The sequence below is a fragment of the Arachis duranensis genome, chromosome 3, assembly GCF_000817695.3.
Source record: "Arachis duranensis cultivar V14167 chromosome 3, aradu.V14167.gnm2.J7QH, whole genome shotgun sequence".
Classification (NCBI taxonomy): Eukaryota; Viridiplantae; Streptophyta; class Magnoliopsida; order Fabales; family Fabaceae; genus Arachis; species Arachis duranensis.
Genome location: NC_029774.3, coordinates 5,186,371 through 5,199,741, shown reverse-complemented (window position 1 = coordinate 5,199,741; position 13,371 = coordinate 5,186,371). Strand labels below are relative to the sequence as shown.

General features: G+C 29.0%; 1 pseudogene; it reads left to right on the top strand.

Moving 5' to 3' along the window:
• Positions 1 to 10,087: 10,087 nt before the first annotated feature.
• LOC107477025 (nematode resistance protein-like HSPRO2) lies at positions 10,088 to 12,644 on the top strand (annotated as a pseudogene).
• The last annotated feature ends 727 nt before the right edge of the window (positions 12,645 to 13,371 follow it).

Below are 13,371 nucleotides of genomic sequence, written 5' to 3'. Positions count from 1 at the left end.
TTTTTTGTCTTTTATTTTTTACAAGTTTTCTCATTTTAAATAATCTACGTTCGACGATGCAACCAACTATGCTTGTTTCCATAGTTTTCATTTCTTCATCAGATTCAATAATTAACATTATAAAATTCACACGAGTTTAGCCATGCCAATAGCAATATTATTATTTATAATGCAATAGCGTACCTTCATCATGTTCCAAATTCACAGAAATTTATGCCATCTTAATTAATTTATATATATTTCACCGGCTCTGGTGTTTGTTGTCAGTATGTGAAGATGACCAGAAAAAATTAGGTCATATGGTTTCATTTGTTTTTTGGTTAAGAATTAGGTCATGCGACTTATATTATTCCAATACAAGATAAGCTTATGATGTATATTTATGTCCCCCACAATACATGTTGTATTTTTTTTCAATAATGTTTAAAAAAAATCAATCAAAACAGTTTAAATTTATCTTATTTAATATTTAATATTTATAATAATAATAATAATAATTAATAAATATTAAATAAAGTAAGTTTGAGTTTTTTTTTTAATATTATCTTTTTTTTTAGCTGGTCCACACCTTGTTTAAATGAAGTAGGTCATTGCTCTTTTAATATTGTGGATCACTATAGCTAGTTAGCTCAGCGTATCTCCTTTGTCATCATTGCTTTTATTTGATTTGTTGGACCATATGATGAAACAAATTAAATCCAGTTACATGATGTAAGTGTTTCACATTAAAAAAGTGTTTTATTTCTCATGTTTTCGAGAGAAATTAAAATTATTTTCAATGTAATTTATTTTAACTTTAGTTCTAATAATGTTTTACATTTATTTCAATTAATATACATCTAGGGTTAATGAATATATTAAATGGTAGTATTATATTTATGACAAAAAAATATACTTATTGTTTAGTAATTTTCTTTTAAATAAAAATCAAATTAAAATATCATAAAATTTATGACTTTTATAGAAACTTATTTAATATATAGTCACATTTTTGTTAAAAATAGATATGATGTAATAATAAGTATCACATATTTTCTTAGTAAATTATATATTGTTTGAAAATTTTGTTTTAGAAAAAAATAAAAAGAAAATATAACATAAGTTAAAATATGTGCGAGAAAAGATAGTGTAGTTCACTTTCTTTTCTTTAAAGAAAGAAAAAAGTGATGCCAAGTAGAGATAAGCTTACCCGAGATCGCATTCGTATAACCTTTAACTCGTTGCAAAACAAAATTGCTTATGCCAAAAGGTTTTAGCAAAGACATACTTCTTTTCTTTTCTTTTCTTTTATCAATTTAGAATGAAAAAAGTGCTTTTAATAAGTCTAGGTGTGTACTTAGTGCCAGCCTTTTGTACTATATAATTTTTTTTGGGTAAACATATACTTAAATAGCCTAATCAAATCAAAATTTAAAACTAAACGAACCTTTTATTCAGTCATATTTATAAGTCAAGTAGAATAGATGTATAAAACGGATATTAATACAGTATTATCGTTATAACTCAGTTATATTAATAAGAATTATGTTTTATCATAAATGATTATTTACATATATTTTGATAATCCACCATTTATAATAGAGTAAAACTCCCCCTCGATCATTAACTATTTTGTAAAGGGAAAGTATGAAAAGTCAATGGAATATCTGTACAATGTATACAATGAAGGTTTATGGAGTATTAGAGATATAACCATTAGTGTTACCTTTTTCCATCACCTGAAGCTTTTGGAATAAGTAGTATCATGACATGGTATTAGAGCGCTAGATCCGAAAGGTCAAGAGTTCGATTTTTGGTGAACTCCAAAATCAATTTAAACTTTTGGGAAGATATTTATTATCTCGGATGGTTATTCTATATAGTATAGGGGATGTTCATTTTGTAACTCAATAACCCATTGTACACATTGTACAAATAGTCCATTGTCTCCCTAACAAGACTCTTTTGTAAATTTTTATTCCACTTTTCATCAATTGAAAAATAATATTACAGTCTTTAATTACTGTTTTTGTTAGACCTTTTGCCTTTTTTAATAATGTCTTCGTTTATAGTTAACGGATATTACTTAGGTATAACATTAACTTAATACATGTCAAGTAATCATTTAAAAAGACAAATCATCTTCAGATGACTTAGCAAAATGTTGCGTTTTGAAAATGTCAAAAATGTTTTACTCTTTTTTGTTCATTTCGTTGTTTAACTTCATTGTTCTAATTTTTGCTTCTCGCAGAAAAAATCAGACATCTCAAAACTTCAAACAAACCCATTATTATCTAACAGAAAATCATCCAAATCATTTGAGTTAAAGGCCACGTAGGAGTTTATAAGCAATATATTCTTGTTCCGCGCTTCCAATTCCTTGTGATATTGCACTTTTTACCATAAAAAAATTGATTCTTATTGTCATCACTGATATTGCTTTCATAGTTATACATTATTAAATCCTCACCCTCTGAATGCTCAAAATCGGACAATGCTCCCTCCTCAACTCTCTCATTCGCTCATTTTTCCTTGTCTTCCAACTTCAATTGCACATCAAAATTATCAAATTGATCCAATCCCTCACCCTCACTACACAATCTACCCTCCAATTTTACATCACTATTACTTATCATGCGCATTGAATCTTCTTCCCCAAATCCAAACTCTGTTGTCTCCACAACATCTAATTGATCCATTTCACTTTCCGGTTTCGCATCACCATCACCAACCCCACACTTCTTAATATCCTCAACCATAGCATTAATATTATTATCACAATTTTCAGTCCTATCATTACTAAACTCTAACAACTTCGACAAATCAAGCACAGTCATAGCGAGCTCATCACTACAATTTCTTACCATTCCAATCCGCTAGAACTATATCAGAGGTTTCGCATTCAATCACTGTGGTGATTCGTCTTCGCCCCTACCTCCTCTGTTGAGAGTGAAATTATCTAAACCGTTAGCGAAATTAACTTCGGAAAAATTATTGAAGAGAATGACAAAATGCAACGTTTTTGTTGAATGATCAGGGAGAGATTTGTCCTTTAAAAGGTTGTTTGTGAAGGATTACCATGTATTCATAACACGCAGCGGAAGAAAAGAAAGTAATCATAAAGATCTATTTTGTGTTTAAACTTTATTCCAATAATATATATATAGTAGATCAGATCTAAATACCTGTGTACGCTAGTAAAATCACTTTTTCCTTCGATGGTACGAAGGTGCTATGCGTATCCACACGGAGACCAACCTTTGCTGTCAACTCTTTGACCAACGGACATCTGATCTAAATTGAGAAACCTCTTGCAACTCTTTGCATACCATAAAATTCTTCTCCAAGAATTAGGCTCACATACATTTATGTGTGTAGAGGTAAAGGAATAAAACTCTTGTTATTCTCTCGGTTTCCTGTCCTCTTGGCATACATATATATAATATGAGATTTGTTACTGATTTTAAATTTGATTCTCAATTCAAATTTAAATCATATCTTGAAATTACAAATCTGAATCATTCAAATTTTATGAATCATATCATAACTCAATTTGAAAACAGAATCAGTTAGGATCTCATCCAAATTCAGAAATAGAATAACTAGTTATTCTCAAATCTCATTTAATATTCTCAATTATCATACTATTATTATATTCTTGGTGCTAGCAAAGAATATAATAATATTCCATTTGAATTAATATAATTATTTATTTGATCAAATCAAAATAATAATTAAATAATTCTATAGCAACTTATTGACTAATCATTAATTCTACAAGTATTTAAATCATACCCAATATCCATTCAACTAGCACCCTAGGGTATTAGGTGTCCGGAATCAAAGTATAATAAATACATTGTTAATTACTATGACAGTCGCAGGTCAAAGGAAACTCTATTACTATGTTCATCTTGAGAATATCCTATTGACAAATATACGGTAATTATAACCATTAGGAATTCTCAAAGTGAGTCAGTTCAATGGTTATATCTCTATATGCACCATCTATATATATAATTTAATAAATGAGATCTATTAATCTTCATCCAATGAAGACCATCATATATATATTGATCTTTCCGGATTATTAATGTCCTTTTTACTAATCCTATGACCAAGAACAATTTAGATTAAATTATAAAAGATTTATCTCTCAATATTGTGATCACTATCACAATGATAAATCTCTAAATTTAATCAAGGATATTATTATATTAACATTTTAATATAATAACGATAACAAATTATTTGACACGTGATTTATTAGATTGTGGTCATACTACTTATTCCCAACAATCTCCCACTTGTACGAGAGCCAATCATGATAGATTGGATCTTGGGCATACTATTATCACAATAATCTCCCACTTACACTAGAGACAATCAATCATGTGTATAATTTTTCAATGCACATTTGTGTTTATCAAAACTCTTTTGACCTTAAACACCTTTGTTCTTGAGCATGTTTGCTTGACCTTTTGTAAAATACACCTAGTGCATAATAAATATCACGTTTTCTCAAAACATGAAATCTCCCACTACAATAGTGTATAATTTTATTTTAAGGACAATCCTTATTGAACATGATTATAAAAAATCTAAGTAACCATTAGATCTATCTTTATAGAATTGTATCATTATACAAATAGGCTACTTTTTTCGAAAATTTAGTTTGACGATCAAACCTTTTATACTTTCAGGAAAAAGTATATCCTCTGTTGAGTGGTATACAATTCTAATAAAAGTAATTGTACTCCCACTCTTTTTTTAAGATGGAATCCCTTTTCTAAAAAAGAGTTTAACCTCCTATCACAGACACTTTGTCATAAGAAGAGTGATAAAAATAATCTCATTATTTATCTAGGATAACCAATAAATCTCATTTATTGGACCTAATATCAAGTCTATTGTTGTGCAATCTCTTAACACATATAAGACATCTCTAAACTCTAATGTTCTTGAGTTTCAGCTGATACCTTTTCCATATCTCATATGGGTAAAAAAATTAATTTAATGAGAAATTTGTTAATTTAGCAACATTTTAAAATGTAGTCCAGATATTTAACAAACAGTGATCCTCAATTAAATTAAATCGTAGTCCAGATATTTAACAAACAGTGATCCTCAATTAAATCAAATTCCATGTTTCTTTAAACATGATAGAGTACATAGAGTACTAATATTTGTGCGTTGAGAGAATCTCATTCTCTATTCAATAGAATATCAATTAGATGTTAGAGATTTTACTTTAAGCTCTTATAATAAAAATACTCAATATCTTTATTAATGGTCAAACCAACCCTTAAGAGCAATTTTAATTGGCATACTCAATACTCATATTGAGTTTTTCTAAAAATATCACAAACATTAATAAGGCCAATTATAAATTGTTTGAAACAAATAAATCTCCAAAAATACTTGCAAGAACAATTTTTGCTAAAGCCATTTGGCTAATAGCATTCTAGCTTCTAAAGTTGTTTAATTCAAAATATATTGCCCAATACTTCTACTAATTTAAATAAAATCTTTGATAGTCGTACTATCTTGCTTTGGGCATTATACATCTTCTCAAGATGTTTAATAATAAATAGTAGGTTGTCTTTGAAATTAAAACTCATGAGTGTCAAAACAACCCATGTTACAGTAAAAGTAATCTTTCAAATTCTTTACAACTTCTAATCTTTCCATAACTAAATTTATTGGAGAATATTATTTCAATAGAATTATCATGTCTATGATAACTCTTTCATACATAAGAACAATTCTCAATATATAACCAATTTATTACTTTCAATTATGACATACGAAAGATGGACATATTTAAAAAATATGAAAGTAAATTAAGAAATTTATATTTCTGTTAAAATTATTTAGAATCATGAATGAGTACCTTGGTTGTCAAGTTCTTATTCATACCTATTCCAAATAAACATGATTAAATTGTATCACATACAATTATAATCCCAAATAATTATCTGGTTATCAGACAATTATTTAACTGAATTATATTTTATACCCCTAGGTTGTCTAGGTTCAAGTACAAAATTAATTCTCCTTATGCATCATCATATACATCAATAAATTCTATCCGTGATTAAAAGTCGCCTGGTTGTCAGGTCGTACCTTGTAAACAAGAGATAAATTTATTTTTGAGAATATCTTAACTTTTAGGACTTATCTCTATTGTTAGAGAATTTTTATCAGTATTCATGGATTAAATTTTATACTCCTAGGTTGTCTAGGTAAAATATAAAATTAAATCCCTAATACATCAGATGTATATACTGATTAGTATCTTGAAAATAAAACTCCTGGTTGTCAGGTCGCTCTTTATAATTACATCAATCAAATCAAAATTTGATTTTTTATGTACTAACCTTTAGCCTTAAAAAATTATCAAATCAAATTTGACCTTTATATATACACTTATATATATAAGAAACAAACAAAAGATATTTTGCATCTTATTCCTTTTATTGTGATCAAAATCACACTAAAATTTAATAAATAAAATTAAACAAAATATTTTATTATAAATATAACTTTTATATTAAAAGAATGATCATTTAATCACAATTAAATAATTAAAATAAATTAACTATTAATTTATTAAAAAACTATCTCAATGGAAATAAATACATCACATGCTTAACAAACAATTTGAATTAATCCTATTAATTCACAAACTTTAAGAAAATAAGAATAAAAATTTAAACACAAAAAACTGGCTCTGATACCACTGAAGGATTACCATGTGTTCATAACACGCAGCGAAAGAAAAGAAAGTAATCCTAAAGATCTATTTTGTGTTTAAACTTTATTCCAATATTATATATATAGTAGATCAGATCTAAATACCTGTGTACGCTAGTAAAATCACTTTTTCCTTCGATGGTACGAAGGTGCTATGCGTATCCACACGGAGACCAACCTTTGCTGTCAACTCTTTGACCAACGGACATCTGATTTAAATTGAGAAACCTCTTGCAACTCTTTGCATACCATAAAATTCTTCTCCAAGAATTAGGCTCACATACATTTATGTGTGTAGAGGTAAAGGAATAAAACTCTTGTTATTCTCTCGGTTTCCTGTCCTCTTGGCATACATATATATAATATGAGATTTGTTACTGATTTTAAATTTGATTCTCAATTCAAATTTAAATCATATCTTAAAATTACAAATCTGAATCATATCATAACTCAATTTGAAAACAGAATCAGTTAGGATCTCATCCAAATTCAGAAATGTCTAGCAACACTCCTCAACGACCCGATAGTATGACGTAATATATTTTTACTAAGAACCTTAGAAGAACAAAGTATAATTCCTTCCATCTTTTCAACCCTTGGTTAACCTTTAGAGTATGGTTTAATTGTCAAACTCTAACTTGTTACCATTATTATAATGAACTGTGAATGACTTAAGAAACTCATTTCTTCATTCATTCAATCTCCTTGGCCAAGGTTTTATTCATCTCAGTCATTATAATCATAGAGTTCAAACTCTTTACCGAGAGTTGATGGATTCCTTATTGACTAATCATTAATTCTACAAGTATCTAAATCATACCCAATATCCATTCAACTAGCACCTTAGGGTATTAGGTGTCCGAAATTAAAGTATAATAAATACATTGTTAATTACTATGATAGTCGCAGGTCAAAGGAAACTCTATTACCATGTTCATCTTGAGAATATCCTATTGACAAATATGCGGTAATTATAACCATTAGGAATCCTCAGAGTGAGTCAGTTCAATGGTCATATCTCTATATGCACCATCTATATATATAATTTAATAAATGAGATCTATTAATCTTCATCCAATGAAGACCATCATATATATATTGATCTTTCCGGATTATTAATGTCCTTTTTACTAATCCTATGACCAAGAACAATTTAGATTAAATTATAAAAGATTTATCTCTCAATATTGTGATCACTATCACAATGATAAATCTCTAAATTTAATCAAGGACATTATTATATTAACAATTTAATATAATAACGATAACAAATTATTTGACACGTGATTGATTAGATTATGGTCATACTACTTATTCCCAACAGTTTGACACGTGTTGAGTTAACAATACACATAAACAATATTCATTAACTATAGACGGAAATATTAACAGAAGGAGTAAAAAGTCAGACAAAAATAATTATTAAAGACCATAATATCATTTTTAAATTGACGAGGGACAGAATAAAAATTCACAAAATAGTTAAGATTCGGAGTGGAGTTTTATTCTTTGTAATACAAAGATAACTTAATCTTTATACACCTATAACTTCAACTTCAGAATTCAAAAGAGAGGTATACCTTGAACTTCACATAAATATTTTTTTTGCGATCAATAGGTGATGAAATACTCGACTAAAAATGGAAAATAAAGACTCAACCACTTAAATATTATTTTTAAAAATAAAAACTCGAAAACTAATTTAAGTATTGAAATAATTTTTATTTGTAGTCACATTTTGTATTATTGACGATCCAACGTAGTATATCTTATTTCAAAAATTTTAGTAGGTAAGTAATTTTTAGTCATTTTTGTCATTATTTGGCTAATAAAATATTAAATTATCTTCAATAAATAAATTTTATTAATTTATATGTGTAAATTAAAAAATATGAATATAAATTATATTAATTTATGTATGTAAATATCTATAAATACTATTGACTAATATTGGTCCAAAATATATAATAATATTTACTAATTACGTAATATTTGTGATCTTATTTATCGAAGAAGAAACTATTTCCACATTGATCGAGACGAGTGATACTTCAACCAGCTTCCCCACACAAGGACCAACTACCAACCCTTATCGGAAGCCCTAGCTAGTTGCGTTAGTTGAAGATGACTAGTATGCCTCAAACTATTTTATATACAGTTATCCAAATACTACTGTTTTATATATTTGCTTGAAACATTCTTTTGCCTTCTATATAAATTAATTATACAACTCGTTATTGTGGTCCAACTTATAAAATACTGGAGGTGTAAATTAAACGACTCAATTTGTGTGGCTGCAAGCTTCTCAAACAATGAAACTGTGGTGTGTGGTTTGCGTATGACTTCATTTTAATTTAAAATTTAGACATAGTTATATGAAATAAATTGAATTGTTCAAAGTCAAGCCAAATATGATATAGAACATAGAAAGGAAAAATGGCTACCAAAATGCAACATTATTTTAAAGCAAAAGATATGATAGTATACATTTATGAATTTGGTCATTTCGCTTGTTACAAATCAGAATATCTTCCATTTATTTTTATAGTGATAACTGATAAGTTTTTCTTATTTTTCGAATCTCTCTTTGTCTCTTTATTTGTCTTTCCTATTTAATTTTTCACCATTTCTGTGTGCATTAATATATATAACGTGTTCATGAAAGACTTAGCTCCTTTAAATTGTAAGTTGCCTTTTATAAATTTTAAGACAGCGTTTTATTTTGAGGTTGGGATAAGAAAATATTTAAAATATAACACAGATGATAAAAATAAAAAATTTACTGATTTTAGGATTTAATAATAAACTGAATTATTTAAGATAGAACAAAAATAATAATTTTAATTTATCTGTATTTTTTTACACAAAATTCAAAATAAAAAAATAAAATAATAAAAAATATAATTATAAAATTTTGATAATGATAATTAAAAAATAAAAAAATAAATTATATTTTTGTTCGGTATATCTTTATCCTTCCTATTAAAAAAGATATATAATATAACAATTCACTTTTCTAATAATGTGGGAGCATATATTTTTACGTTTGTATCGTTAATTAAAGTAGTCTAATTTAACATATATTATTATATCATATTATGAGTTAGTTTTATATTGTCTAAGTTATGAATGTTCCTCCTTCCCTATCAGTATAAATATGCATATGTACAGATGTACCCTTTTTGCTTATGGAATTAAATTAATTGAGTTATATATTAAATAAGTTGTGTACTTATTTTCCTTTAGACTCTTTAAGAGTAAGAGATGCATCCTTGGCTTAGCCAACTAAAATAGGCTTTTGGCTATTTTTACCATAATGGGGTTGTTAACCTTGGCGAAATGTGTGATCTAAATGACGTTCCAACGTCAGTTTAGTATCAACGCAAAGTCGGTCCTCGCCTTATTCCAATAAAATTCTTATTTCGTTCGTGAGTTCGAGTTTTTAGTGCGGTTGCTCTCGCTGTATGTTGGTACGAGTCATCGTCAGTGCAAATTGTCAACTGCGGAGTTTCAAGTAATAATATTGTTTTTCTCTTCTTTTGGTATCTTTTTTGTTGGTAATTATCTTAGCACATTTCTATCATTATCATCATTGGTGCATTTTCATCATCATCGTCATCATAACATCGGTGCTCAAGCATCAACCTCATTGCATAATAGTAAAAGAAGGTTCCAAAGCGTAGAACTACTCAAGAGATTGAAATGGAGGAATTGCGTCGTCAAGTTAAGGAGTTACAAGAGTAACTTGCAAAATATGAAACTGCTCAAAATAATCATGGCAAGTAGAAGGGTAATAACACTTCTTCTAGTGAAGACAAATTCATTTCATTATTCTTCTTCGTCTGAAGATTTGTCCACACGAAAAGCACGACACAACACGACTCACAAAGCTAAAGACTTAGGAATCAAAATTGATATTCCTGAGTTTGAAGGGAGACTCCAACCTGATGATTTCATTGACTGGCTTTGCACAATGAAAAAAGTGTTCTAGTTAAAAGACATTACAGACGACAAGCGCATAAAAGTTTGTAGCAATCAAGTTGAAGAAACATGCGTTAGTATGGTGGAAAAATTTCAAGCAGCGAGAAAAAGAAGAAAGAAGAAAGATCAAGATATGGGATAAGATACGTCGTGAGCTCAAGCACAAGTTCCTTCATGAACATTCTAGGCCAGACACCCTAATCTAATTTCATAATTTGAGGCAAAAATCACTATCTGTAGAAGAATATACAATAAAATTTGAAGATTTCCTTATGAAGTGTGACATTCAAGAGTCCGAAGAACAAATAATTGTTCACTATCTTGGAGGATTGAACACAGATATTTCTGTTGTTCAGCTGCATTAAAGATTAAAAAGCAAAGAACATAAATGAATAACACTCAATTGCCAAAAGATAAAGAAGTCATTCTTGATGTTTAACAAAAAAATGAAGACAAGATCTTTTAAAAACAACAAAGAGCGCGAATCATTAGGTAAGAAATGCTTCAAATGTCAAAGTTTTGGGCATATTGTTGCTGATTGTCCAAATAGAATTATAGAAGAGTTATTACTCTTGTGGAAAAAAAAGTTAACGAAAAAGTAATAAAGGAGCAAGAGCATAAAAGTGAGGTTGACTGTACTATTGAAGAAGTTCTGACTAATTATGGTGAAGTTTCAGTGATTTGTCAAAACTTGAATATTGCAAAAATAATAGAAGATGAGAGTTAACAACACCAAAATATCTTTCACATAAAATGCACTGTTAAAAAAAAGATTTATAAAGTTATCATAAAAAATGAAAATTATAAAAATGTTTCAAATTTTATAATATATACATACCAACAATGCTAGGGAACCAAAAGGGTATTAGCAAAAAATCAGCCAAATATCTCTAGGTGAATCCAACATCTCTACGAATTAATATATATGGATGTTTCTTCTGCTAAGTATCAAAATGTTTATATTTCATACTAAATGGATGTTCTTTTATATATTTTTTGAATTTTTTGTGTTAAAAATGTGAATGTCTCTATTTCCTTTAAGAATTTTATAATTTTTTTAAATTTTATAGATATTTAATTATTTTTGCTAAAATAGAACTGGATATTTCTTTTGTTAAGTATTAGGATTTTTTTTCATATTAAATAAATATTTTTTTTTATATTTCTGTAATTGTTCAAAGACTCCTTTTGTCTAAGATCAAATGTGTAGTTTGCAGTCTCTTTAATCATCCAAACGGCACCTAATATCCCAAAACGCAAAGAGCAACATCGTAATCACGTGGATAACTTCGAGAACTTAAATCTCCGCGCGATGCACCAGATTGTGGAGTCCTGGTCACGCGCCGCGCGCGTGCTGCTCGAGTGTTGTGGAGTCGGTGGAAGGAAGAAGGTTCGAGAAGGCCGCGAGGGAGTGCTACGCAGTGGAGCGGATCTGGAAGCTTCTAACGGAGATCGAGGAGCTTCACTTATTGATGGATCCAAACGATTTGATGAAGCTGAAGAAGCAGATCGAGATTCGGTGTTTCGGCGATACGGCGGCATTTTACTTCTGGTCAAAGGAGTTAGTGGAGATGACGAAGATGTTAAGGAGATTAAGAGGATGGTGCCGGAGATATTGGAGGTGAAGGTTGATCCGAAGGAAGAGCCGGGGATAATGGAGGCCGCGATGAGGGTTTATGCAGAAAAGAAGGAGATTATGGTGGAGGTGTTGCAAGCGATGCAGGGAATAGAGGCAGTGATGAAGATAAAGATTCTTCTTCGGTTACAAGCAGGTTGTGGCGGCGGTAATGGGGAGTGCGGAGACCGGCGGGAACCGAGTTGGTTCCGGCGACTTGCTAATAGAAGAGGAGTGGGTCACGGTGGGGAGGCGAAGAGGGTCTGACGGTGAGAGAGAGGGGTATGTGTGTGTGATTGTTAGAGGTGGGTAGGTTAACGTGAAAGAGAAAATGAACGTTTTTATAGGCTTTAATTATGTTTACTTAATCTTTTAAATTTTTTAAATTTTAAATTTAAAAAATTTAAAATTAATTAATTATTAATATAAATTAACATAATTTTATTTAGTTTTTTGTTGGTAACCTGTTGATTCCATATACTTTTCTTTTCTTATACATAGTGACAAATACAAAGTAAACACCTGCATGGTTGAGATAATGGCCATAAACTTAAGATCGGACTTAGCAACAAGACAATATGATTAATTGAAGAAACGATTATAATGAACTAACGAAGATCAATAAATTACTCGGAGAGTTGGACGGGTACAGTATATATAATTTTATTTGTGCTTTGAATTTTAGTGAGAAACGCATCAAAATCAAAATTTCGTTTGATTCAATTCCGACAGGGATGAGTGCAAATTAGAGAGCCAAGAGAATGAGTGATAATGAAAGGATCGGCGTCCTATATTCGCATACTTGTAATTTTCTATTGCACCATGTCTTTATATTATAGTTATTATATATCTAATTAGTGCCTTATTTCAACTTAGTACAATTTCACATGTGTATTGTATGCTTGAAAATAATACACACACATACACTGTATAAGAGAATTAATAATAAAAATTTAATTTTGATATATTATTGGATAAAATATTTTATATAATTATTTAATTATATTTATTTTATTCACAAAATTAATATAAAAAACAGT